Source organism: Triturus cristatus, chromosome 7 (assembly GCF_964204655.1).
Source record: "Triturus cristatus chromosome 7, aTriCri1.1, whole genome shotgun sequence".
NCBI classification, from domain to species: domain Eukaryota; kingdom Metazoa; phylum Chordata; class Amphibia; order Caudata; family Salamandridae; genus Triturus; species Triturus cristatus.
Window position 1 is genome coordinate 1597585147 of NC_140590.1, and position 26740 is coordinate 1597611886.

General features: G+C 48.1%; 1 protein-coding gene across 1 annotated transcript in view; it reads left to right on the forward strand.

Annotated features, from left to right (window-relative positions):
• Window positions 1–26740, forward strand: part of EDN3 (endothelin 3) — a 429809-nt gene that overhangs the window by 362856 nt on the left and 40213 nt on the right. The gene's annotated exons all lie outside the window — the stretch shown is intronic.

Here is a 26740-nt window from a genome sequence, read left to right on the forward strand (position 1 = left end):
CCAAAAGGGTGGTGAAGGAGTACCAGACGAGGGAGAAACATAGAAGAGGAAATAAAGCCATCAAATAACAAGCATGCTGGCAAGATTCACAAGAAAATCAATGGGCTTTTATGCACTACCGACTGGATCCACTGAAACTCCTGTAATATTTGCCAGCTTGCTGATTATCTGATGTTGTTTTGCCATAGAACTAGCCCTGCACATACACCTGACTAGGCCCCGCAAGACGGTTGCTCATATGCCTGCTCCTTCTTGCTGTCCGTCTTAACTGGTGGCTTATAAGTACTATATGTGGGGTTCAAGAGGGGTCCCCGGTGATATAAAAACATGGGGACAGATGTCTCTTGGAGTTTTTCAGATTCTGCATTTCAAGGGAATGGACCATGCAGGTCTTGTTTTGAATAAGCCTAGTTATTTTTAGGTCTGACGTAAAGGTAGTGTTTAGCTGTCAGCCGTAGCTTATATAATGACGACAAGTGTAATACACAGTATCCAGAGAGGGTTTTTAGGTTAGCCCCATTCAGTCATTCCTGGTTTCACTTGACTTTGCTGTGTGGTTGGAGAGACAGAGGGAGAGCTTTAGACAGAGAGATGTGCTACAAAAAGGCAATGAATGGCAGGAAGATAACCAGGTTAATTCAATGTGTACCACAAACTCACTGGGCTTTAATACTCAGATCAGACGGGAAAGGAACGGGTGAGAGTCAGACAAGGAACTGCGCAAAAGACTCCGCTAATCATTCGGAGGCAAGAGTCACTAGAAGCACCAGACAAGGGAATAGGGGCAAAAGTGAGAGCAGCAGAGAGTGGAAACTAGTGAGGAATGGACAGTGAATGCACAAGAAGGCAGTATTACTTCAAATAGATCAGTGAAAGGGGGTCATGGACAGTCCTACATGGCACATCAGATACATAAAGGTAACTCGTTCGCATCACCTTGGGTCGGGTTGGTCAGGGGCAAAAAATAGGCCCGGGCACCAAAAATAAGTGGCCCACATTAGTGAACCAGATAGCTAAAAAAAAGTGGCCCACATTTGCCAATTATCCCAGTTTTTACCTAGTAAAGATAGGCTCTAAGGGTATTTTGCAGCGTATGGGAGAAATTGCATAGATTTGTGTTTGTTGCAGGCAATGCCTCTGGTACTAGGGAAATCAACAGTAAAATAAAAATCAGCCCACCTAGCCATAAAGCAGGCCCACAAACTGTTAAAAAAAGTCCCAAACACTAATGTGGCAGACCCAGCCCATCGGGCACTGTCGGATATTATGTCAAAGCTAACATGAATTTCGGACTCCTTATTCATGAGGTCACTTTCACTTTTATCCTGCCTCCCCTCGCCAACTCGCGCAGAAACAGGGTTCCCATAGAAAATTAAACATAAGGGGAAAGAAAGCGCCACTGGGCACTTGTTAATGGCCACCATGTGTATGCACTTATAGCAAGAGGCACAGATACTGCCCGTTCCTAAATGGCCTTCAGCGCTTTGTTTAATTACTACCAGGGTTCTACAAGTGTGTGAAACACACTATGTCAACTAAGTGATTAGTAGGGCTTTGCCATGTAAACTGCTCCTGGAGTAAGCAGATGCAATATTTTAAGTGAATTCCCAAAGGGTTGATGCTTTATAGGACTCTAATCTCAGGTCTGTTAAGGCGCACATTATGTTTTCTCCTATACTCCCAGTATCTCTTTCTGTGCAAAGTGAATATTTTACAGTGTTTAGATATTGTTTTTCTTTTTATCGTCGGAGAACATCACAAAATGTACCCGTGGCGAGGAAGATTCTGTATTGACTTTGCTTTCACCAAACTTTGTGAAAACACATCAGGATTAACAGAAGCTGAGAAACAGCACAGGCTCTTTTTTCCTCTTCCAGTCAGCCACAGATTGTGGGTGTTGGAAGTCCACAGAAAGTCTGTCTCTAATAAAGGTGAATACTTTACTGAACGGAACTGCCATCATTTTCCATGCATTTCTACCCAAAATCGTAGGCGCTCTGCGAGTGAGTTCTGGTTTTGCAGCTACTGCAGTTCCGGAATACCAAATAGGCAAAGTAGGCACCGGCCTATGGGCCCCACTCCTTTTAGGGGCCCTGTGACAACAGATCAAAATGATATTGATTTGATCTTGGAAAAAAAGTGCAATCAAGCTTTCTTAAATTGTTTCCAAAAGACAGTGGCGGCTCCTCTGCTATGGTGAAGGAGCATCGCCCGACTGCTTTCAAGCAGTGCGAGAAGCAGAAACTTAAAATGATAACTTTCAGTTTTGCGGGTGGATGAGTAGGGCTGCTTTGCTCTCGGAGCAGGGAAGGGGTGGAGTGGTTTGCTCACTCCTAAGTGCGCAATTACTTTTTGGTCCGCACTCTCGGGCCGCCCAAACCAGTCATGCGCACTTTCCCCGTTCTTCATGCAGACTGCATTACAGCCTGCGTGGAGAACATGCCCAGGCCCCATTACCTTGATGAGCGTCCAACTAGGACACTCAGGCCAATCACAACGCTGCACTGCAGCATTGGAATTGGTCAGAGCTCCTGGATGCTTACCAATCACAACGCTGCATTGCAGTGTTCTGATTGGTCAGTGGGGCCTGCTTCCTGTTCCTCGAGTTCCAGGAGAGCAGAAGCAGAGATGCGGGACCTGGCGCCAAGGTAAGTTGTATATATATTTTTTTATTATGCGCACTCCCTCCTGCATTCGCGACCCCCTCTGCCTGCCACCCACGAGCCATGTGCCACTGCCAAAAGATAGAAAAAAATGAATCACCTCAAAAAAACGAACATTTTACATTAAAGACTCTATAGAGAAAATACTGTATTAATGTAATGTAGTTGTTTATTAAAATTGTTGGTTGGTAAAATTAAAAACTGAAATTTCGACTGCCTAGGTTCCTCCACAAGGATTAATCTGGCACTGAGCTACTGCAGTAGGACAGAGGTGTAAAAACATTACTCTGGACTAGGTAAACCCCAAGAGTTTCAGCGGCTGCTGCAATGGGCTGCAAAGTTTTAGCGGTGACAGCTCATCTAAAGCCAACATCATAGACTGGCACACGCAAGCTCGTTACTGCTTTACAAAGCGGGCTCCCTGGAAGTTTATGATTGTGAATATTCTAGGTGCGACTAACATAAAAATAAACATTAATCAAGCCAACTGAAAAGGTATGTTTTAGATAAAAATATGGCAATTAACATCCATAAAGTCCTGTGAAGTCCATGTCGTCCCTACCACTATAACCACCGTGTGTGGCACATGTCGTGTAGGCCTGTATGGTCTACTGGATGATAGCTTGAACTGCTGTTTTCCAGAGTACTGGCGGTGAAAGTCCAAATGACTTTTGTTCTTCCCCTTATTAAGGGAACATCAAATCTTTATTCACCTTGATAACTGTTGAGGTGTGAGCCATAACACCCCCCTGACATAATTTACTACAATTGAAAGGCGTTGGCGGGTGGAAAGTCAAGGACCACTCTTACGACCTGAGAAGGTGGTGATCTTCTTAGGAACAAAATGTTGCAATGACTTATATCTATGTGAAGTTTTCTTTCTTTCTTGACTTAGTCCTCTCCATGCCCTCTCTAATTTTGAGGCATGTGATCCACCGTTGCTCCTAATATTGGTTTTGCCTTGGGGCAAATGTAGTGCAGAAAACAAGTAATGCAGATGAAACGTAGCTCATTAACTGAGGGAATAACAGTGTGAAGGCCACCTGGCTGGTACATTGCAGTAACATTATGGTGAACCAGGTCAAGAGCTTTCAGTGAAGGCCGTGTTTCATCACATGTTCAGAATCAGTAAGACTCGTCTATTTTCACAACGTTGCATCATCTATGATGGCTGATTTGCCAAAGAGTTACATCATCCTAAAAATAATTCATCAGCCTGTCTCAAATCTACTATTGTAATTCAAGACTGAATTGTCAGAAATATGTGCCTACAGTTCTACTTCAGCTCCATAGAACATGAAGACAAGATCAAACCTATCCCAGGACTGAAGAAGTGATTCACATTTTGCCCACCTCCCCACATCACATGCGCGAGCAGCTGTAAATGGAGCTGGTTGCACAAGCTGGGTCACGTCAGGAACTTTGACGAGTGGATACACGTCACTACCGGCAGAGCACCTAACGAGAAGGGAACCATTAACCCCCATGCAGAAAGTGGTAAATGTTGTAGCCTGCAAAGAAAAGAAAAAAGAAATAAGAACACACTCTGAAGAAAAGCCAACAGGAAAAGTAAAGACTATTTAGACATACAAAGACCATTTGAGGGTTGTTTTCCCCACTGTGCCTCGCGAGACAAGATTCCGAATAATAACTACGTGACGACTCATCGTCTCCGAACTTTAAGACGGAGACCCAGACCGACTAAGCATTGGCCAAATCAAGACTAAAGAAGGGAACTATACGACAAATTCTCGCAGAAAAAGACTATTGCTACCCCAATACCAACATAGAACAGAAACAGTCTCCCCATCCTTGCCCATGATAAAAAATACGTAACAACAGGTCCTGAGGAAGGTGGCAACAAAAGAAGATTGAGCCACCGAAATGTGCGTCGACCAGTTTGAGGGATACACCCCAGTGCATCGCAACAGAGGGCTGAGCTATTCGCCCCTGCCTGGCTAGTTTTGTACATACGTTGGTGCCTTTCTGGGGTGGAGTATGAATGTTTTGTATGAAAGTGACATGTATGCAGTATGGTTAGAGGAGTGATCGTTGTGGGGATATTTCTCAAATCAATGTTGAGACTTAGTTGATTTGTAAAAATTGTTTACATATGTGTGCACTTTGGAAATAGCGTTGTGCACACAAAAAGTAATAATGATTAATTCTGTATAGTTTGATTTTTTGTAATAAGAGAAGAATTTTATGTATAAAAGAGAAGAATGTATAAAAGTAAGTAAAAAACGAAAAATAAATTTAAAAAAATAAATATGACAGATAAAATAAATACACACAGTCGGTGTTTTTTCTTTATGTGAACCCACAAAAAGTAAAAGAAATATAGGTCTAGAGGGATATTACACAGTATAGTTTGCACAAGCTTGAAGCCCAAACGCCGGACTTTTGGAGTCCTTCCCCCTGCAGTCCCATGTCAATGACCAAGGGCTGACAATCAATGTAGGGGCTACGAGTCCCTGAGGAGGTGCTGCTGGCCCGACCGAGCACCATGTGGTGCAGTTGAGCCTGGGCTACTGCATAGCACCTTAGGCCTCTGTGGGGGCTAGGATGGCATTGGCTGCTGCGGCCTCATCTGGGCCGGCTGTGGCAGCAGCGCTGCATGGTGGAGGAACTGAGGAGACCTGGAGAGTGCAGCCTTAAGTCCCCAGCATATGTTGGTGAAGATTGCTAAGAGATGCGGCAGCCCCAGGAGAGGTGCGGCGCTGCTTGGCCAAAAGCCACCAAAGAAATGGGAAATCCAGCGCGAACGTTATTCATGCAGCGCTTGTTTTGCGGCAGCGTCTGTTTTTAATTACTCGTTTTGGGATTTTAATTAGGAAATACCTTTAGAATTTTCTTTGGTCCTCTTTGATCTCACGCATACCCCCACCTCTGCCATCACACCTGCACCTTAATTGTTGTATCTCACCGCGTTTTGCGGATCCTTCGCCCCTGACTCGCGGCGGCCATCTTGGGTGAGTGGGTCCCAGCGCGCCAGCAAGTCCTCTCTCCACCTCGGCTGGAGACTACTTAGGCAGGCCTGATTGGGCAGCGCGCACTAATCCAGCGCGAACGTTATTCATGCAGCGCTTGTTTTGCGGCAGCGTCTGTTTTTAATTACTCGTTTTGGGATTTTAATTAGGAAATACCTTTAGAATTTTCTTTGGTCCTCTTTGCCTGGCCACGCATACCCCCACCTCTGCCATCACACCTGCACCTTAATTGTTGTATCTCACCGCGTTTTGCGGATCCTTCGCCCCTGACTCGCGGCGGCCATCTTGGGTGAGTGGGTCCCAGCGCGCCAGCAAGTCCTCTCTCCACCTCGGCTGGAGACTACTTAGGCAGGCCTGATTGGGCAGCGCGCACTAATCCAGCGCGAACGTTATTCATGCAGCGCTTGTTTTGCGGCAGCGTCTGTTTTTAATTACTCGTTTTGGGATTTTAATTAGGAAATACCTTTAGAATTTTCTTTGGTCCTCTTTGCCTGGCCACGCATACCCCCACCTCTGCCATCACACCTGCACCTTAATTGTTGTATCTCACCGCGTTTTGCGGAACCTTCGCCCCTGACTCGCGGCGGCCATCTTGGGTGAGTGGGTCCCAGCGCGCCAGCAAGTCCTCTCTCCACCTCGGCTGGAGACTACTTAGGCAGCCATGCTTACGCGCAGCGGTCACGCGCAGCGGGGACGCCGGACTGACGCCGGAGTTACGCCAGAGTTCAGCCCGTCTGTGCCCGTCCGGGCCCAGACGGGCTCAGGGCTGGCTGCTATCCCCGCTCATGGGGAACCGGGCCACACTCGTATTGGGTACAGGAGTGAAGAACTAATGTCCTGGCGGCTCACGAATCCCGTACCTTGTAGGTATGTCAATGCGGGCGATCTACCGTTCCTGCCGTGTGGGACATGTAGTGGGGGTCGGTGTATGTCCGTTGATAATTCTGTGCTTTCTATAGCTTTGCTGAATTGCCGGTCTGTACCTAGTCATGCCACAGAAATTAATTCCCTTGTATTGGACCATAAGTTGGATGTGCTATTTCTAACCGAGACCTGGATCTCTTCCTGTTCGGGTCCGGATATAGTCAGAGCTCTCCCTTCTGGCTTTCTAATGGCACATCTGGATAGGCCTGTGGGGAGGGGAGGAGGGCTTGCCATCCTTTATAGGGATTCGTTAGTCTGTAAGGCGCAGGACGGAGGGATTAGTGACTGCGAGAGTTGTCAGTTCTCTCTTCGACTGTCACCCACGGCGTCTCTGACAGGCCTTCGGATTTACCGTCCCCCTGGGCCCATGGGAAAGTTTTCTAATTCCTTTTTGGAATCAGCGGCGCTTCTTGCCTCTTCCACTGGCAATTTTATCGCCCTGGGTGATTTTAACATCCACTTTGATGATTCTTACAACTCCTTGGGAGTTGACCTACAAAGTGATCTTCAAGCCTTGGGGATTAACTTGGCTAATTCCGGTGCCACACATAGGGAGGGCCACTTGTTGGATCCCATATTTTCGAACTCGGTCTGCCTCAAGGCTTTTCCAGCGCTGGCTTTGCCTTGGACGGATCATTTTATGGTGCCTGCCCAGTGGCAGTTTGATGCTCCAGCCATATCGGCTCCCAGGGTATACACGATGGAAAGAGCTTGGTCGAGACTCTCAGTGGATACCTGGGCGGCCCATTTGGAGGCGTCCCGGCCTTCCCTTGGGTCTAATCCGTTAGTCGCCGATGAGAGGCTAAATATATGGCTGACCAACTCGCTTGATGCTCTCCTCCCTAAGAAGAAACAACTCTCAATGGGTAAGAGAGTGGGATCGGCGCCCTGGTACACATCAGAGTTGAGAACTTTGAGAAGGGGCTGCAAGAGATTGGAACGATCTTGGAGGAAAGATTGGAGCGAAGCCATCCGGAGAGAATACCGGGCGGCACTAAGCACTTATAAATCCGCCATTCGGGTGGCTAAATCTGTATTCTTTGAGGAGAGAATAGGCTCGGCGGCCAACTCCTCAAAAGAATCATTTAGGGTTATCAAGGAACTTCTAAAAGCCCCCGAACCTCCAGTCCTCCATGTTGACCCTCTTGGGAAATGCTCCGAACTTGCCTCCTTCTTTAAAACTAAAATAGATAACATCCTTTCATCACTCCCTCGGTTAGACGAGGAGACTTCCTCTGATGGTAAGTTGGAGCTTCCGTCCAGGGCGCGGACAGCGGAGTTGGCCTCCTTTGGATCGGTCACTGAGGAAGAAGTTCTCACAGTTTTGACGACCATGAAAAGTGGTTCGCCTAAAGATCCTGCACCAATGAAATATCTTAAGCAGGTGGCCTCTATCATCGGTGGTTCAGTGACGGATTTGATAAATTTATCCTTTGCCCAAGGAATAGTGCCCCCGAGCTGGAAGGGAGCGGTTGTCAAGGCTCTCTTAAAGAAGCCTAACTTGGACCCCGCTGACCTTGCCAGCTTCAGGCCTATCTCCCTGCTCCCCGGCTTTAGCAAGGTAGCGGAGAAGTTGGTCAATCGGCGCCTCTCGGGCTTCCTGGAGTCCAACTCCCTTTTGGGTGACTCCCAAACGGGTTTTCGTCCCGGTCAGGGGACCGATACTGCCCTGTTGGCAGTCGTGGAGAATGCCAGGAGCATTCTGGACACAGGGGGATCAGTGGCAGTGATCCTCCTTGACCTCAGTGCGGCATTTGACACTGTGGATCATCAAGTGCTTCTCCAACGACTGTCGGGGGTGGGGGTCTCCGGGCTGGCCCTGAAGTGGTTCTCTTCCTTTTTGGCTGGCCGAACGTTTGAGGTGTGGGAAGGCCATACGAAATCTTCATCGGTTTCTCTCCAGTGTGGTGTGCCACAGGGCTCATCGCTGAGCCCCACCTTATTTAACATTTATATGGCTCCCCTGGAGAATGAGATACTGCCCCTGGGTATCAAGATTATCAGCTATGCTGATGATACTCAGCTGGTGGTAGGCCTCCCCCAGTCATCTTACCATCCCGATCAGCTGCATACCTGCTTGGATAAGATCTTCAAGTGGATGTGTAGCTCAGCACTCAAGCTTAACGGCTCCAAAACGGAATTGATGATATTGGGGAATTCCCCTCCTACCCTGTCTCCGAGTAGCTGGCCGAGTTGCCTGGGAGCGGCTCCCACCCCCAAACAGGAGATCAAGAGTCTGGGGGTGTGGTTGGAGCAGGACCTTACCTTTAAGACTCACGCTAAAAAGACCGCAGGCGTGTGTTTTGGTCTGCTCCGTTCGGCCCGTAAGATTTTACCTCTCCTCCCAGTGGTTTCTAGGAGGTTACTTGTTCAGGGACTTATCATCTCCCGGCTGGACTTCAGTAATGCGCTGTTTCTGGGGGCCCCAGAGTCCACCCTAAATAAATTACAGCAAGTGCAGAACGTGGCCACCAGGCTCCTGATGGATCTCCCCAGGCGTCAGTCTGCTCGTCCTGCGCTGAAGGCGCTGCACTGGCTTCCCGTTGGGGAGAGGGTGAAATTTAAGGCACTCTGCATGGCCCATAAAATCTTGCAGGGGAAAGGCCCTCCTATCCTTCGGGATATGGTGCAACCTTATAAGGCCTCTCGTTCCTTCGTTCAGAACATCAACATCTGCTGCAGGTCATGAGAGTTAAGAAAGCAAGAACTGGGGGTAGAAGGTTTTCCATTAATGTGTCCATTCTGTGGAATTCCCTTCCACTGCACTTACGCTTGGAATCAAATTTCCTCCGTTTCCGCAAGTTGTTAAAAACTCACCTGTTTCCTGCTTAATACCGGTGCCTCATGTCATGGCGTTTCTTTCTGGATGAGCGCGGGGATGCCCAAGGGTAACCAGGCGCGTTATAAAACTCACTAATAATAATAATAATAATAACGAATTCCCACTCATTCAGCTACAGAGGTGAGCCAGGGCGCTCATGACTGTGGAGGGTGGGGGGCTACAGTCATCCGCCTAGTGCCTGGCCTGCTGCTCGGTCCAACCCGAATGGGGCTGAGCGATTGGCTTCAGTGGCGCTGGGGGTGGGTGAGGCTGGTTTCCGGAGGGGGGCAGGGGCAAACCCCTTGTAAGGCAGCCAATAAGGCGCTTGAGGGATGATGGATAAGCTGCTGTGGTAAAGGACTATGAGGAACGGACGTGGATAGTCTTTGGAGGGAAGCAAGGAGGGTGGCAGCAGTTACTCGATGTCACGCTGCAATGGTACGACTGAAGCTGAGAAAATGTCGCCTGCAGAAAACCCCCTTTGAGTAGAACCACATGGATAAGTTAAGGTGGAGGATGAGCAGGGGTTAGCAGCCCATACTGCAGTGATTCTAAAGGGACAGATCAGGCCAATAAACCATACAGAAAGCTTTTCAGAACGGCACACACTTAAACCAATTGGCAGCGAGGGTGTGGCCAAAGCCCATAGAAGTGAATACAGTGTGCGCACTGCTAGGCTTGACCTAAAAATGACAAACTGCTACACACAACCGAATATGAGAGCAGTTACAAACAAATTAAGGTAGGCTGGATCTTTCTAAAACTCGTACTCGGGGCTTTAAGTGTGCCGGGTCATGTTGGTGCTCTGGCAATTTAAACAAGCATTTGCAATGCAATAGGTCTCGCATTTACGGGAGTTTAAGCTATTGGCATTGTAAATGACAATGGCTTTTATTTTTGTTTTCGTTTTTAAACCATAAATAAAAGGCATTGTCATTTACATTGCCAATAGCTTAAAGTTGTGTAAATGCGAGACCTATTGCATTGCAAATGCTTTCAATACCAAAGAGCTCGCATCTCACAGAGTAGTGTCTTTGATGTTTTTGCACACCCGGGCTTTGCCAACATGTTATCCCAGGAGCTGCCAGATGGGGGCTCCTATGTGCCTTTAGCAGAGTATTGCATGGAATGAGTTTGCTAGTCCTTCTGCGATGCTGTCACTGGCGGAGCCCGCTGCTGGTTAGTGGTGGTGGTGGCGGGGGCTAGAGATGGATATGTATCCCCACAAAGCTTTCCAAACTCCAGCTGTGGACCTTGGAGGTGGCATTTGTTTCACCTAGCTTTATTCAGTCATCAAAAAGGGACCATTTCTTAAAAAAAAATCAACAAATTTGGGCCAAAGGTGTTAGTAAAACAATAAATGTCTCATCCTTTGTACTAATGGAGTCACCCTTGACTAGACAGTCCCTAACTCAGACTTATAAATGTGCAGACAACTTTTCACACATATTAGAAACTCTGATGGCACAATGCTTGACATTGTGGTTAGTAACACAAGGACAATAGTCACTAGCTTACATTCTGTACATCCGACCCTACGCAGAGCACTTTAACATATACAAGTTAACAAGACGACACCAGATAGAGAGAGTTTGTAGGGGTATGAACATGGGTTGTAAAATGGGTTAGTATAAAATGTAGACATTTAAAGAAAATAAGTGTTGAGATGCTCGTTTATAAAGTTTTGACATTATGTCTTAAAACAAAAATAGTATAAATTGTACTAAACCAATAGAACTATAGAGCGATCTAGACATTTGGAACATCATTTTTAAGCAGTGAAATAGGCATTGAATGAATGACAAACATTCTCAACCGTAAACAATAGGCGGTTTGCATTAAGTAAAGTGAGTCGATGATCAAGAGGACGTTTGGTGTCGAGAACAACAGCGGCCTGTTTAGAGGCAGAAGGCAGAGTGTCGGATCAGAGCTTCGGGCAGGACAGCCTTACTCTGTCACACAAAGCGTATTGGCGGGGGGGAGGGAAAACAGCGCTACGGAGGAATAAGGTAAGCACAGAGAAACACATGGCAGGCCATCAGCAGGGGTTTTTGAAACCAATGAACAGATAAAATGTAAGTTTTTGTTGTTGTTTTTTTTTTAAACAGGGTATAGAAGAGGCATTTCTGAGGAGAAAGGGGAAGTTGTGAGTCCCCGATGCTGCACTGAAGGTTGTCAGTGCCTCGAGCTCGCTGGCGCAGCTCTGTTACAAGGGAGCGGTGCGACAGAAATGTGAAAGACGGTGCACTCGCGGGCAAGCTCTAGACAGCCTGCCCACCAAAACCTACAAGATTAATTACAAAGGCGCGAAGCCATTGGAAAAAAAACGATAAGAAAAATATTTGTTGAATTGGCAGGTCCAGAGCTGTTCCCAGGCGCACCGTGGCGTGTGACAGAAATGAACACGCACAACAAAATGTAAAATGAGACGAGCTAGTCGGCGCCTAGAGAACCCCTGGATAAACAAGGGAGCTTCCCGTAACCGCCAGTGATTTAGGAAAAAAAAGTGCGCGGCAGGCATGTTTTACAGATAGCGAGCCAAAAGCAGACGGCTTCCTGACCAGACAGTAATGAATGAAAGGAGCTCTTCTTGGGGGACCTCCCTTCCTTCACCGAGGGAAGCAAAATAAGGGGACGTGCACGTGCATTGTCTGTATTCAAATTCCAACGATGACCGGTGCGAGCTCTCGGTGCTATTATAAGCAAACATGAGTTTGCTCCGCTTCAAGAGGGCCGAATTACTAAAAGAGCCTTCACGTCATATCTTTATTAGGGGGGCAACTTGACTCAGAAAACAAGACAAGCCCGGCGGAGCGTGGCGCGCGCGCTTGGCGGGGGAGCGCATTCCAGGCGGGGGAGCGGACCCTTTGAAGTGCGATGCCAAAGCGGATTGCATGGCGGCACGATGCGCGTGATTGTGCGCGTGCTAGCCATGCAATCCGCTTTTGGGAAGCACTTTGAAATGCCCCTTTACAATAGTCTCGCTTTGCGATCGCTTACACGATAGCAAGGCGAGACCTAAAAACCAGGTGCTGAGACGGGTCTGTATGAGAACCTCTATTTTTGACCTCCCCGTCCGTGCGAAAAAATCAGGCCCCCGTAGTGGTATCCCCCATTTTCGGCGTTTGATGTAAATGCGAAAAGACTGGAAGGTATGATCACCTGATAGTGATCTGTAAGTGATCACCACGGAATCCACAGGGGGCAAAAAGGTTGGGCATGGTGGGCTGACCTTGGGTGATAAAGCTGAAGCGCGGGCTTCTGCAGCCCAGCATTAGCAGCTTCTGGATATTTTCCAAGCCCAAAAGAATTAAAAGTACATATTTTCCAAGGATTTCATTTAGAATTCCTAATGGAGCATTATCATCATACACAACAGCTCTGTCCAGCAAGAGGAGATGCACGGAATAGAACATTTTCAGCTGATGAGACTAAAGGAGAGGTATTGAAACGGAGAATAAAGCATTCTTTTAAAACCCTTCCTTCTCTGCGGTACTGGGATACAGCATTCACTCCAGGCGCATAGGGCTTTGTTGCAGAATCAGCACATTATTTATTTCTTCCACCCTCGATCTCTGATTGATGCTATATTAGCAATAGTTCAACTTATATCTGAAACCCTCCGCCGCTGTCAATAACATGCTGAGTTTATTTATTTATTTTAAAGTTTTGTATAACGCGAACAAGACCCCGAAGGGTATCAGAGTGCTTCATAGTAATGGAGGAGGGAAAAAAGTAGGGGAACGTTGAGGAAAGGGTAAGAGAAGCTAGCATGATGGGCTAATAAAATTGTGCCCAGGTTTTTCGCAGTTCTTTAAAGATCATTTGCATATTTACATACCTTTGTAAACTGGTTACTAAGGCTTAGTGTTTTTTCTTCTGGTTCCAGTACCCCCCTGGGCCCCCACTCTACCTATTCCTTACATTTGTGTATTACATTTACTGTGGCAGTGTGAGAATGCATTTCATGAAAAGGAATATAAAGTACAGTTGCCAAAAGAAAAATGCCAGGCATGAATGCTTAAAGAGGCTGCAAAGACTTCCTCTTGACACTAAATAGGGTTATAAATAAAAAAGTTGTATTAATTTGTAATGCGACTTTCCTGTCTTTGTTCCCTTTAATTATCAGTTATGGATCATTCAGGCAGCTCTAGAACACAATTAAAAGTGCTTTCAATTTATGTTTGAAGTATGCACAGATAAGTGCTGGAAATATGGCTTTAGGTGACTGCTTATTTTTGTACCGTCTGAGACATCAAAATAATGAGCTGGCAACCCTAATCATAAGACTGGAAGTTTGTTGCAGAATCAGCACATTATTTATTTCTCCCACCCTCGATCTCTGATTGATGCTATATTAGCAATAGTGCAACTTATATCTGAAACCCTACGCCGCTGTCAATAACATGCTGAGTTTATTTATGTATTTTAAAGTTTTGTATAGCACGAACAAGACCCCGAAGGGTATCAGAGCGCTTCACAGTAATGGAGGAGGGAACAAAGTAGGGGAACGTTGAGGAAAGGGTAAGAGAGTCTAGCATGATGGGCTAATAAAATTGTACACAGATGCTAGCAGAAAGTAACTTAACACGGTAAGGCAGAACGTTACGTAATAAGGTAAGACAAAGAATCATAGAACATTACAATTGTTAGGAAAGGAAACAAAAAGGACATTTCGCAAACAGACGAGCCATGATCCAATTAAGGCAGGAACTTGTTCATTAGGATTTGTTGCGGGGATTCTGCTCATGCACAAAACTACGCACAGGAAACCAGGACCGCAGTGAATTGTGGTGTACCAAAAATTCACCTCAGTACCCAGAACCCTTATCCGACTAGCATCAGTGTTTCATTCGTTCTCCGTACTACAGCGAAGCTACCAATGATTAGACAACCCAGAAAAAGCGACTTAGGGTACTCTCAGGAATGGTGGGAATCAAGAACACTTTTGTTTTTATTCTCGTACCAGTCCACAACGTGAGTAATCAGACATGGACAATTTTAAAATGTTTATTTTTAACTATGTGCTCTAAGATGCAGTATTGTGGCTAACATAAGCAGGCAAATGATTAGAGATAAAACAATCAGCATTGCTACAGTTCCATAAAACACAAAGGGAGAAATCATGTTATAATGATAGTGGAAACAGGTCTTATAGCGCCGTTTGTACCACCCTCCCCTGGCTAGGAGCTAGGTTTTATAATAATAGAAGGTCTCTAGGTTTGAACGGGGAACCCCATACCTCCAAGATCAGCTGAGGTGAAACACATCATAGGATCAGCAACGCTCTCTGTAGATGGAAAGGTTTTCTCCAAGTGCCAGCATCATGCATGCAATGCAATATTAAAGGCACCCGAGTTTCAGATATTTGAAGCTGTGTGCGTGTTGTGTCTAGAGCTTGGACCGATCAACCTGAATCAACAGCATACATTGTTATTTGACCTTGAAGACTTCTGCACACAGTGTACAGACTGAGGACGCGGAGTAAGTCTAGGGATGTGAAAAACAAACTGTTCTCATGCGAAGAAAAGCAAGCAGTTTAACTTACAATAACAGTTACATGTAGTGTTGTGTGCAAAAGCGGCCAAGTGGCAAAATGGCGTTTAAACTTCTAATACGCTTATGCTAACATAGCAATGTGTGCAAGCAGAACCCTGTCTTCACTACAGATTGTTTTTACTTCATGTTTGAACGTCGCCGTGTAGGGGATTCTGCAAATTTCAGATGTGAGAGAATTCCAGATCTTAGGTGCCGCGCCCAAGAAGGCTCCGAGTCTCGTTTTCTTTTTGCAAAAGGTCTGAGGTTTCAATAGCAATGAATTTGCACTTCTGGAAGGTCTGCCACCTCCTGATAATTCCAGTTTTTGAGCCAAGTATCCAGGTGTTTTGAAGTGGAGGGCTTTGTGCGTCAAATAAGCAATCTTTAAATGTATTTTTGCTTCGTAGGGTAACCACTTTAGAGATCTTAAGGCTGGGAAAATGTGCTCATTTCTTTTTGTGTCACTGATCAGTCTGGCAGCGGCATTCAATGAAGCCCTGAGCGGGGCCAAGGTATATATGGGGTGGCCACAGAACGTCGCACTCCCATAGTCTAGCCTCAGTAGGACAAGTGCTTGTACCACCTGCTTGAAGTCCTCATGAGGGAGGGATGGTTTTAGGTTTCTAAGAATCCTTATTTGGTGATTCGCACCCTTGCACATCTTACTAATATTTTTCTTCATGTTCAAGTGTGAGTTTAGGGTGATTCCAAGAGATTTAGCGGAGTCTGTGATAACCAGGGAGCAGTTGAAAGTTGAGAGGTGTTTCATCCAGAGGTCAATCTTGGGGATGTGCTTAGGCGGGGAAATGAGAAGGAATTCTGTTTTGGTGGTGTTCAGCAAGATATATTTCAGTTAGCGGGTTTTGGATAATCGTCAAGGAGGAGTTGAGTGAGATGAAATCTTCAGAAGAGTTGATTTTCAGATAAAGTTGCGTGTCATCCGTATACATATGAAAAAAAATGTTCATGGATGATAGAACTTACGCTAGTGGTTCCATGAAAATATTAAAGAGTATAGGAGAAAGGGCAGAACCTTGCGGAACCCCCATGGAAACTGAAGACGATAGGATAAGGTATGGTTCACCTTAACTCGTTGGGATCTATTGTGAAGGAAGGAAGAGAACCATTGCAGTACCAAGCCGTAGAGGCCCATCCTGTGTTCCAGAATAGTTAAAAGCTTGTCATAGTTAACCGTTTCGAATACAGAAGAAAGATCCAGGAGGATTAAGAGGCAGGATTCATTATGGTCTAGCATGTTTAAGATATAATCAATAATGTGAATCAGTACTGTGACCACCCCTAAAGCCAGATTGGTATTGATCCAGGAAATTGAAAGTCTTGATGTGCGAGCAAGGTTGCGATTGGACGCATTTTTCTAAGAGCTTAGCCACAGTAGGGAAGTTAGAGATGGGACGGAAGTTGTTGAGATCAGATCTGTCCGCATCAGTTTTTTTTATTTTGAATGGGTGATACCTGAGCAGCTTTTAGACATTCTGGGATCTTGCCTTGAGATAAAGAAGCGTTGACAATTTTAGTCCAGAGGGGGATGAGGGCAACCTTTGTAGTGTAGTTCCTATATCCCGGATAGGCTGTGCGCATTGGAATAATATACACTATAGATTTGACATAGGACTGAGGTCAGTATGTCTCTATCGAGTACATTAAACTTAATTACTTGTGTGTGCCAGCTAACTCAGAGATCACTAGAAACTTCTTGAATATACAAGAAGGGATTAATTTCCGACAACCGCATAAACATGACAACTTTGTTTCCCTTAGAGTTGGAACAATCTCAGAACCGTGGAAACAATAGATAACAGTTTCACTCAGTCAATCGTGCATGCTTCGTTTCTACAGGGTTGCACAGAAATAGAGAGACAGGCGTTTCAATAAAAAGGGGTATCTGAAAGAAACACGTTAGTTAGATTCCTCACCTTAGAATATCCCCAGTCGTCAGACTGGATCCGGAAGATTTTTCGTCAGCAATACCCCTTGCGCGTCGCTAGGCGTCGTCTGCGGCTCCGCGTCCGTCGTCGGCGTCGTGCGCCGGGATGACGTCGTCGGAGTACTTAGACGCCGCCCTCACGCGCTGACGTCAGTTCTTCTTTTTTCCGCGCCAGTAAGCGCAGATCCGGGAGAGCTACCCCTTTAGTCAATTTTTGACAAACTTTTTGATCCTTTTTGATCCTGTCAATCGACACCGGTGCCGGTAGGATGCCTGGGTTTAAAGCCTATACGGACTGTAGCCGATTGATGTCGGTTACGGACCATCACCGCCGGTGCCTGTACTGCTTGGGCCTCGACCACGACGCGGAGTCGTGCTCGGACTGTAAGGCCCTGACCTCGAAGGCTAGACGGGAGCGGTCCCGTAAGCTTCTCGAGATTCGCCACTCGGCTCCGCGCGCCTCTCGATCCCGGTCCAGGAGGAGGTCCAAGGATCGGTCGCGGAGCCGCAGCCGACATCACAATCGGTCGTCGGGATCCAAGTCTTCGGGTAAGTCGAAGCATTCCAAGAAGTCCAAGAGGCGACATCGCTCTTCGGACTCCCCTCGCCGGTCGCGCGACTCGGCCGAGGGTCAGGGTGGTTCCACCCCCGCGGCTCCGGCGGAGCCGCAGGCGCCGCGCCCGTCCCCATACCCTCCGGTCCCTGGGACTAACGCGACGCCGGCGGAAGTCAGTGCCTTCCTCTCGGCCATGAGGAACCTGGCTCTGCCGTCGGCGCCCGCTGGTGCGCCTTCGGGCCCGCGGACCCGACTGGGCTGCCTTGCCTGCCGGTGGCTCCGGCCCCGGCGCCGTTGACGGCTCCGGCCTCGATGCCGCAAGCGCCCGAGGGACCCGTTCTCGAGTCCCCGTCGACGCCGGTCAACCTCGTCACGCCTCCTCCACCGGCGTCGACACCGGTACCACCCCCGACGCCGACGTCGACTCCGCTCGACGTCGAGCCCCGGTTCAGTCCCATTCCGGGCCCGGCGCCGGTCCGGCATCGATGGACGCCGAGATCGACGCCGCTAGAGACACATTATGTCTACCGCCCGGCTCCGTTACTTTCTCCTCTATACCAGGAGTCGGATGATGGGGACAACTGGGAGGGATCTGAGGATCCTATGGCCGTTCAGGCTCAACTGTCCCAGGACTGGGCAGATGAACTGGGGGAGGCCAGAGGCCTGGATACCTCTCCAGACACTGGATTCGTCTCTCCTCCGACTGTGGCTTCGGAGGAGGGCGCTGCTTTCTCTGTGGTGCTGCGCAAGGCGGCCGCAGCCCTTGGGCTCGAGCTGCCTGCCGTGGCTGTGAGGACTAACGTCCTTACTGAGGTGCTTCAGTCTGCAGCAAGCTCCACTGAGCCTCTGCTGCAATTCAATGAGGCCCTCATTGACGTTCTGCAGGGCACCTGGTCCAAGCCCTCCACAGTTCCTCCTGTGGATCGCAACGTCGCCAGGCGCCACCGCCCTGCTCCGGGCGACCCCAGTTTCCTGTCCCAACACCCTACCCCTGAGAGCCTGGTTATCCAGGCCTCCACCTCCCAATCCTCTTTCCCGACCGCCCCGCCGGACCGGGATTCCAAGAGACTAGAACAGTTTGGCAAGAAGCTGTTCTCTTCCCTTAGTTTGGGCCTGCGGTCTTTGAACACCGCTTGTCTCTTGGACCGTTATTCCCACTCTCTGTGGGATGCGGTGGAGGACGCGCTGCCCCTGTGTCCGGAGGAGGTCCGGCCACGACTTACCCAGGCTCTGGCCGATGGGAGGGATGCAGCGCGACATGCTATACGTTGTGGGCTTGACACCACGGACTCGCTGGGTAGGGCCATTTCTACCACAGTGGCGCTTAGACGTCACGCCTGGCTGCGGTCCACGTCATTTTCGGGCGATGTCCAGAGCACTCTCATGAACATGCCGTTTGATGGCACTCGCCTGTTTGGCGAGAAGGCAGACAGTGCGCTGAACCGCTTTAAGGACTCCCGGGCTACGGCCAAGTCCTTGGGCCTCTCGGCCCCGCGGTCGCAATCTTCCGCTTTTCGCCCCTTTCGTGGCCAAGGAAGGGGTGCCTCCTCACGTGCGCCTAGCCACCAGCCGCAGAACCAACCTGCGCGCGGTCGCGGACGTGGTTTCCGCCGAGGCGGTTCTGGAGGTCGACGAGGTCAGCCAACATCCACCCCGGCAGCATCCGCCTCAAAGCCTTCCTAGTCCGAGCTTTCAGGCCCATTCCACGCCAGTGGGCGGCAGAGTTCGCCATCACCTGCTCCACTGGCGGTCCATCACATCGGACAGGTGGGTGCTGCAAATCGTCCGAAGGGGCTACTCCCTCCCCTTCGAGACGACCCCTCCAGCCATGCCACCGCAGCACCACCGTATCTCGGGGGATCATTTGAATCTTCTCCACGAGGAAGTTTCGGCCCTCTTGGCCAAGGGGGCCGTCGAGCTCGTTCCGAGTCCAGAAGTAGGTCGTGGTTGTTATTCCCACTACTTTCTGGTTCCCAAGAAGGGCAAAGGGGGCCTACGCCCTATCTTGGACCTTCGGAACGTCAATGCCTTCCTCCGGAAGGAAAGGTTCAAGATGTTGACTTTGGCTCAGGTTCTAGCTGCCCTAGACCCCGGAGACTGGATGGTAGCGTTGGACTTGCAGGACGCATACTTCCACATCCCCGTCCTGCCGGCCCACCGGCATTACCTGCGGTTCACGGTGGGCCAAGAGCACTTTCAGTTTACCGTGCTCCCCTTCGGCCTCACCAGTGCCCCTCGGGTGTTCACGAAAGTGATGGCGGTGGTCGCAGCTCATCTGCGCAGATCAGGGGTTCCAGTCTTCCCCTATCTCGACGACTGGTTGTTGAAGGCGGGCTCGCCCCACGCAGTCGTCTCCCACCTCCAGACTACGGCGGATCTCCTGCATTTGCTGGGGTTTTCCATCAACGTGCCGAAGTCACACCTGAGTCCCTCTCAGAAGCTCCTTTTCATCGGAGCGGTTCTCGATTCGGCGCAGTTCCGGGTCTATCCACCGGAACAGCGGGTCCGGGATACACAGGCCCTGATTCCCATCTTTCGGCCTCTATCCTGGGTTTCGGTCAGGCTAGTGTTGCGGCTTCTGGGGCTGATGGCCTCCTGCATCCTACTAGTGCATCACGCCAGGCGGCGCATGCGGGCTCTGCAGTGGGACCTGAAGTTTCAGTGGGCCCAGCATCACGGCAACCTGTCCGACCATGTCTTGATCTCGGAGGGCACTGCACAGCAGTTGCAGTGGTGGCTCACGGACCGCGATTGGGTCATGGGCAGAAGCCTCTCCCTTCCCCAACCGGAGCATGTCGTAGTGACGGATGCGTCCCTCCTGGGATGGGGTGGCCATATGGGAGAGGCGGAGATCAGAGGCCTCTGGTCTTCGGCGGAGTCTCGCCTCCACATCAACCTGTTGGAGTTGAGAGCGATCCGGCTTGCACTGAAAGCCTTCCTTCCCTCTGTCAGGGGAAGTGTCGTGCAGGTGTTCACGGACAACACCACCGCCATGTGGTATTGCAACAAACAGGGCGGGGTGGGGTCGTGGACCCTTTGTCAGGAGGCCCTGCGCCTCTGGACGTGGCTGGAACACCAGGGCGTCACCCTAGTGGTTCAACATCTGGCGGGCTCTCTGAACGCCAGAGCAGACGAACTCAGCCGCCGGTGCATGATGGATCACGAATGGCGACTGCACTCCGAAGTGGCGCAAGGTCTCTTTCAGCAGTGGGGAGAGCCTTGGTTAGATCTATTCGCCACCGAAGAGAACGCGCAATGTCAGCAGTTCTGCGCGTTGGAATTTCCAAGGCGGCACTCGCTCGGCGACGCTTTTCGTCACGGGTGGAGTTGCGGTCTGTTGTACGCCTTTCCGCCTATACCACTTCTGCCCAGAGTGCTGAAGAAGATAGGCACGACCGGGCCCAAGTCATCTTGGTGGCTCCGGATTGGGCACGAAGGTACTGGTATCCCGAGCTACTCAGTATGTTGACCGATCCTCCGATACGTCTGCCCCTTCGGGAGGATCTTCTGTCGCAGCAGCAGGGGACGGTCCTCCACCCGAACCTGTCCAGCCTCCACCTCCATGCGTGGAGATTGAGCGGCGGCAGTTGATGCCATTTGACTTGCCTCCTGAAGTCTGTGATATAATTCTGGCAGCCAGGCGTCCCTCCACAAAGACGGTATACGCCTGCCGGTGGAACAAATATGTGGCATGGTGCACAGCAAAGGCTGTGGATCCCCTTTCCGCCCCTCTTTCTGAGGTTCTCCTCTTTCTTCTTTCTTTGGCCCGGCAGGGCTCTGCCCTGGGCACCCTGAAAGGTTATCTTGCTGCCATCTCTGCCTTCTTACGGCTTCCTGATCAGCCTTCTCTTTTCAAGTCCCCTGTAGTTTCACGCTTTCTAAAAGGCATTACTCACACGTTCCCTCCTGTCCCTTTTGTAATGCCTCAGTGGGACTTGAATCTTGTCTTGACATTCCTGATGTGCGCTCCCTTCGAGCCTCTTCACAATTGTCCTCTTCGTCTTCTGACTCTTAAGACTGCTTTTCTGGTAGCCATCACCTCAGCTAGACGGGTGAGTGAGCTCCAGGCTTTATCTTCAAAGCCTCCCTTTCTGTCTGTTCATCCGGGCAAGGTTGTCCTTCGGCCTCGTCCCTCCTTTCTTCCGAAAGTGGTGACTCCATTTCATCTTGGGCAGTCTGTCACCTTGCCCACCTTCTTTCCGCCTCCGCATCCTTCCAAAGAGGAAGAGAGGCTCCACCATCTGGACCCAAAACGTGCGCTCTCCTTTTATTTGGACCGCACTAAGCAGTTCCGGGTGGACGGCCAACTTTTCGTTGGATACGTGGGTGCTAAGAAGGGGAAAGCTGTGCACAAACGGACCATCTCTCGGGGGGTCGTTTTGTGCATCAAAATGTGTTACTCTTTGGCTAAAAAGGACCCTCCTGTTGGGCTGCGCGCCCACTCCACTCAGGCCACAGCGGCTACTACTGCTTTGGGACGGGGTGTCCCTTTGCAGGACATCTGTCAGGCGGCGACGTGGGCTTCGCTACACACGTTTGCCAGGCATTATTGCCTTGACAGCCAAGTCCGGAGGGATGGCTTCTTTGGCCGTTCTGTCCTCCAGGACTTTCTGGTGTGATCTTGGTTCGCAGACCCACCACCGGGGATGGTATTGCTTGGGTATCTATTCTAAGGTGAGGAATCTAACTAACGTGTTTCTTTCAGATGAACAAGTTACTTACCTTCGGTAACGATGTATCTGTAAGAAACATTAGTTAGTTAGATTCCTCACCGACCCACCCATCCTCCCCGTTCTGCGAACTGACATCTAGGGTTAAGGTTGTCCTTTCAGGCCCCTAGATTTTATTTTTGGCACCAGTGTCGGTCTTTGCATGGCTCTGCGTTCCTGGCGCGGAAGGCTATGTACAAGAACTGACGTCAGCGCGCGAGGGCGGCGTCTAAGTACTCCGACGTCATCCCGGCACACGACGCCGACGACGGACGCGGAGCGGCAGACGACGCCTAGCGACGCGCAAGGGGTATTGCTGACGAAAAATCTTCCGGATCCAGTCTGACGACTGGGGATATTCTACGGTGAGGAATCTAACTAACTAATGTTTCTTACAGATACATCGTTACCGAAGGTAAGTAACTTGTTCTTATTGAACAGTCTTATTTCTCATGCAAGAGATATGAACTGCTACAATCGTAAGACAGGATGCGAAGTACAATACGTACAGGGATAGCAGTAAGATAAAATAATACTGCAATAGCATGGTTTGTAGCTATGACATATATTCATAAAATACATACATAAATAACACAGGCTCAAATGTGAATACTCGTCTGATGCTTCCAAATTGTTCTACCCCAGTGTACCTAACCTAAGTGTAGTACGAGGTAAGAAGTAGGTGCTGTTTTCTAAAGTATAGCTAGCTATAGTTTAGTTTTGCCAAGAGTTGCCAAAAGTTTCTCTAAGTTCTAGTCTGCTCCATACCTTAGAATGTGTGAGGTTGGAATCTCTTTCCGGGACTCGATATTTAACACCCCGCAAAGGGAGTCCGAAACACTGGAGCTGGATTCTTTGCGAGGAGGATGACAGCATCTGGTCAGTGCATCATGCTGGAACTATATCTCCTTCCGAACTTGCTGTGGCGAACCACAAGTAGGCAGTCGAACTGGACCGTACCGGAACCGTAGTTTGCCAGGGCAAGTGCAGGTATATTTATACCTTGAACGTGTTTAGAAATACCTGTATTGACGGAAAAGTCGGGCATCGGAACGTCATGAATGAACCCCTAAGGAATAGATGTTCATGCATACTAAATGAGTTCTTGGAGAAATCAATATCCAAGCAAGGGAAATTCCTAAAGGCTTAAGAGTCTGGTTTTCCAAGAACTCGTTGTGACGTGGATTGAAGGATGTAGGAGACCATGCCTGTATTTGGTTAGCATGGACAATGCCTAAATAAGGGCTGGATTTTCTATGCCTATAGAAGGGCAATATGAATTGTACCTATATAAGGGCATAAATCGGGAAACCTATATACAGAATCTAAATCTATACACAACACTTTGATTTCTGTGAAGACAGTTGGTAGCAGTGGGTTGCTGAAGTGATTAGAGGGGTTAATGCAAGAAGGGTTTTGTAGATGTCATCTTCACTGAGGGGTGAGAAGGAGTTCTATGTGGCCCTCTTCTTAGTGCTAGTACTGAGAGACATTTGACTCGCAGAGAGGACAGGCTGGACCGTACTCTCAAGTGATGTCGCTTCAAGGTCAAGACTGATGGATTTAGTTTTCTCCATAAAGAAAGTAGCCAGATCAGTGCAGGAAGGAGACTTGTCTACTGAGTCGAGGTGATTGGGAGCTATCACTGATTGCTGTTTGACCATTTCAAAAAGTTTTTTGGGGCGATTAGAGGCTCTGAAGTAGACGGCCTTAGTCATCTTGATTTTATTTATTGTATGAGCTCCTAACTGATCAAAGAGCTTTTAAATAATATGCGGATGGTTTTGATCTCCATAGATGTTCAGCTGCCCTTAAGTTGCAGCGATCAGAGTTTAGGTTGTCGTTGAACCATGGTTTGGAGAATTTGGAAGCGGCATTTTTTTTGTTGTAGAGGTGCTATTGAGTCCATGATATCAGAGATAGTAGAGTTGTAGAAGTCCGTGAGATCATGAACATCAGTCAAGTCGTCTTGGGGAGACAAGGCATTTTTGCAATCGGTGGCTGAGGTCCAGAATTTCTCTTTTTTGTGAGTTGGCCAGTCACAGAATTGAATAAGGTCCATCTCTGACAGGAAAGCGTTAAGAGAGATAACCGCTTGGACATTAGGTTTAGACCAATGAAGGTTGAAGTCACAGAGATAGATTCGGGATAGTGAGTGGTCGTCATTGGAGGAGATAATTTCCATTAGTTGTTTGATGAAGAGTAAGTTACTGCAAGTGCCTGGGAATGCACCCTGCATTCAGACAACTCACTCCTCATTCTCGCCCTTCACTTTCACGCTCACACTGATCACAATGCACTCACACTGATCACCATGCATTAACACCAGGCCTTCACCTGCTTGCCCTGCACTCACAATGATCACTCTGCACTCACAGTGCACTCGTGCTGTTCACCCTGTACCTCACCCTGCAGTCACACAAGCACATTACTCACCCTGCACTACTGTGACACTTCAGTCACCTTTCCCCCTCACTGCTCAATCTGAAATCTCACTCAAACAAGCCCATCACTGTGCAGGCATTCATTTGTCCCACTCTGCACTTACAACCGCACCCAAATTCATATGATTACTTCACTCACCCTACAGTTTCTCCTCTTACCCGACTCTCACACTGTCACATCGCTCACGGTGCACTCACATGGGCACTCCAGGCACCCACACAGTGCAGAGGGTTAAAGTGCCTGCTACAAAGCATGTGTACCATGCAGATCACAGAGCTGAGTGTGAGTAAACTATGATTAGCGCTATAAAAAAATGACATTTTTGTCAGAAAGGTGCTATAGGGAGATGAGGTGCATTGTTGGTGAGTGGTAGTGAGGGAATTTATGGAGAAGGAGGAAATGGGGTTGCAAAAAGACTGTTGCACCGTGTGCGACCAGTGCTAGGGCGAGCCCTGCCTGGGAGTGTTAGTCACCTCCCCCCGTTAGTCCGGGTCTAGTTGCGCCCCTGATTCACTCCAACTGACGAAAAGTTCTGTTAAGAGGATGAATGTTATATTTCTCCTCCATGGCACGCTCACTGTGATAAACTCTTTGCTCTAACATCCTGCTTAAGTGACTTTGTCAGCACACATGCATAGACATTCCTTTTTTTTTTTTTTTTTAATAAATTTCTTTATTACCAACATGAAAGAAAAAGAAAGATTAATACATTTTATACAATTCAATAAGTTTTAGGCAAATAAGTACAGGCATAGGAACAGGTAATTATATCATTTCTATAAATATATTATCCTTCATATCTACCTATATAACTATTAGCCCTCATTGCAGGGGAGAGGGGGGGGAGGGAAGAGAGAAAAAAAAAAAAAAAAAAAAGGGGGGGGAGAGAAGAGGGACCCCTTTTGCAAACATTTTCAGAATAGTGCACCCCATATCTTATTTACTTTACATAATGCCTTCATCCCTCTCGTTTTTGCCAATGCTAGTTCCATATCATATGTTTCTTTAACTAATCCCCACCATTCAATGGTCGATGGAGGTGTGGGTAAGATCCATGCACGGGCGATTGTTAACCTTGCGCTAGCCAGTAGTATTGAAATTAAATCTTCATATCTGCTTGTAGTGTTCTGGGCTCCAGTTAATACCTCTGTTGCTGAGATCGTCATTACACTCCCTAGTTTTTGAGAGATCAGATCGGTTATCGTTGACCAAAACCTCTCTAATGCAGGACATAAAAAAAACATATGTTTTAGATCAGCAGACTGTAGATTGCACTTTGGACATTTTGTGCGTTCGCTAAGAGAGCCATGGGAGGACCATTTTGATATTCTTTCTGGAGTGTAATATAATTGACAGATTGTTTTAAATTGTTGTATCCTAAGGTTGGAAGAATATACAGAGTTATTAAGCCTAGAGAGAGCCCGTGTTATGGTGTTAGCTGTCACTGATGCCCCTACACTGCGTCCCAAGTGCTCAGCTAATCTGTGACAGTCATCTGGCTTAAATGAACATAAGATTTTGTAGCCAGTGCTAATTATTGATTTTAAGTTATCTTTATGCATATAATCCCATATAAGCGAACCTGAGATGTTTGTCAGTTGCATTCTACGGATAAGATAATCTCGAATTTGAAAGTATTTAAATTGCATGCCTGACGTTATTTTATATATAATCTGTATTTTTTCGAAAGTCATAAACCCATTTTGATCATATATATCGCCCAGGTATTTTATGCCCAGGCTAGCCCATCGTTTACCCTCCATGTCTTGAAAGATTTCTGGCAAACCTGGGTTGCCCCATATGGGCAGCTTATCGTGATAAAATGATGTGTTACAATTAGAAGTAATTGCAAACCATATATTGACAACATCGCGTGCCACCTTGAATCTGACTCGCTTAAAATAGTTTGGATCGTTAATTCTGAACAAAAACATTTCGTATTCCTTACCGAGCATAAGCTTAAAGAAAAAGGGTGCGTTACATCCTACGGGGTGTATTAAACTTCTCAGTCGTTTGATAAAAGCTGCCCAAAAGTATAATTTGAAGTCCGGAAACTCCAGACCTCCTTGATTATATGGGAGTTTAAGTAGTCTAATAGCCCTGCGGGCTTTTTTATAACCCCATATGAAACTGCCGCAAATACCATCTA